Source organism: Malaclemys terrapin, chromosome 5 (genome assembly GCF_027887155.1).
Source record: "Malaclemys terrapin pileata isolate rMalTer1 chromosome 5, rMalTer1.hap1, whole genome shotgun sequence".
Taxonomy (NCBI): domain Eukaryota; kingdom Metazoa; phylum Chordata; order Testudines; family Emydidae; genus Malaclemys; species Malaclemys terrapin.
This window is the reverse complement of record NC_071509.1, coordinates 80,169,189-80,171,976: the sequence shown is the minus strand read 5'-3', so window position 1 is coordinate 80,171,976 and position 2,788 is coordinate 80,169,189.

Sequence of the window (2,788 nt, the reverse complement as noted above, 5' to 3'; positions counted from 1 at the left end):
ATCTAAGATCCATAATATTCCAATCCCTGAAATTTGATTTGTTTGTATTTTTGAAAATATAAGAACTTTCATAAATCTTATACATGATGAGTGTTTTCAGAATTTTAAGTTATCCTAGGTTCTCCTCATAAGGACCCTACAGACGTAGACCCTGTTTACAACACAAAAATGAATCCTCAAAGGGGCACAGTAACATTCATTTAAATGCTAATACAACCCAAACCAATGTAATACTTCCCTAGCCTTCACCTATGGATAAGATATCAGATGTTAGGTTAAAGAGCTTACGTTTCTCTGTGTTGTGAATACAAAAAGATACAATATCCCTCATGCAGTACTACTAGTTCCCTATTTTATTTCTCACTGAAATAAAATTTGAAACATAATGTACAGTGTTAGCTGGAATTCTTTCCTTAATCTTCAATAAAAGCTTTGTTTAACATTCAAGGATTGTAGCGTCACTAGAAACTTTATATCCCTTCTCTTGGTACAAGCTATGGGCCTGATTCTGAAAGCACATGCATAAAGTACTTTCATTACTGTCAGCCAGAGATATATATGCAGAGTGCTTGCAATATCGGGCCCTTTGCTAGTAACCTGCCCATTTAGTAGTAACTAAAGCTTAACTGTTTCTCAGCTGCATATGCTGAAGTAATCCATGGGTGTTCTGTGCATTATGCCTCATCAGGAATGTGGGGATGCAGTCTGAATTTTAATATTCAATGCTAGAATGACCAAACTGAAATCTAATAATATTCATATGGTTCTTAAAACATTTTTAAAAGTAACATTATGATACTGTATACAATGCAAAACTATTTATTGTACCTCTGGGCCAACTCTTCTAAAAACTGTAGCGTTTAAATCTTCCTTTGTCAAGCCTGAAATAATGTATATAATTGAAATAATGTAAAGTTATATTTTCATGTTTTTATACTTGCAACATGATTGGAATACATAATGTATGAGTATTTCAATTACAGATAATGTTGATTGGATAATACACATCTCGGTTAAAAAGCAGTAATCATAGTTTAATATCCGTGTTACGGTACATCAGTATATTGCTATATAAAGTATGTTTGTGTGCATTTAAGTGAAAAAATAGTCAAGAACGATGACAACTGTCTAAGGGTTTTCTATTCATTTTGTATGAAAACTGTTATGGAACAACCAAAATGTTTATGAACTATTCTTGTGTAAAATTTCAAAATGTCCTTTACTGTAGGTTTTTGTTTACGGTACAGTATCTTACTTCTGCTTTGTTAAATGGGTATCAGTACAAAGCTGGACATACACTTTCTAAGACTTCTGAAGACATTAACGCTCCCAGTTTTTCAAGTGTACCTATATGGCAGAAAATGTTTTTGATTTTATTTTTAAATCTAACACATGATGGCTTTTCTGGAGTGTTGTACAAACTTCAATCATACATAAAACACGTTCTTAAAAAAAAAGGCAAAAGACCCTTAATTTGTTTGTTTAGTATTATTGAAATCTGATTTCTTACTCATAAAAAAGTATTTTAATAAACTTCCGCACTGAGCAGACCTATTTGTCCCTACAGAAGCGGAATCCTTGAAGAGTTTCTGCAAGAGAATGCAAACCTTTCATGCATGAAAGAAATCATTTCACATAAGGGTAAATTTACTGTTGTTTGCATTCCCTCTGAACAAAATTATTTAACTTTCTTGTCAATAATACAGTTGTACTTTCTGTATATAGCCCTCTTGATGATGCCTGTAAGGCAGTGCTGTAAATTGGTGCAATCAAATATTTATTTGTGTCTGACTGTACCTTAAAACTGTCAAATATTTCCTGGATCAGTAATTTTGATTTCAACAGATGATTGATATATTATCAGCACAGGAAATGAGACTTGGCAAGTATTTAAAGTAAATTTTAATGGTCAATTCTAGAGCTGTAAAAGCCTGTTTGTAATAGCAATGAATAAGTATAAAGTCAAGCTTGAAGAGATTTGTCAGATAAAAGTTACAAGGTATAGGTCATAGTGTGGAATACGTCTTAACAGAGAGTTTGTCTTGTAGACCTTCTCCCATCCTACTGACGATTACACTTGACAATTCTACATCAATGATATAGAAAAAGAATATATTACAAGCATTAGTATGTTTTTACCTGTCTTTTGATACAACTTATCACCTTATAACAGCACTAGCACCAGGTGACGGTCCACCACCAAGAGACCACCAGCAAGCGCTCTCTGGATCTGTAGTGTCTATAGACTACCCAGATTTGGGAAAGGTTCTTGGGTCATCTAGATTCTAGGCCAGACTCTTAATTCAAGTCCGATCATCTTCTAGAACGATCTCACTAGGAATTTATCTGATCTGTTTTGAACATCTCTAATTAATAATGAGAGTGACTCAGCTACCTCACTAGACAGTTCATTTCAATGCTTAATTTACTTCATTGTTAAGAAAATATTTTTATTTATGCTTAATGGAATGGTGTCCATATCTGGGACAGGTGTGGGAATGCCCTCAAAGGGGGAGGAGTATCAAAAGGAGACAGTGAAGGAGCAGGTTTATAGGAAAGAAAAGACTTGGAGAGCACTAAGTCTGAGGTCAAAGGAGGAGAAAGTGGTCGATCATATCAAAGGTGGTAGATGTGCTGGATGAAAGCATGAGGATGAAAAAGATGTCTTACAGATTGGCCAGAAAGAGATCATAAAAGAATGCAGTCAGGGGAGGCGCTTTAATCGAGTGGAGAGTGCAGACATGACTGCAGGTCAACAATGAGCGAGCTAGTAGGGTGGAAGTTGACG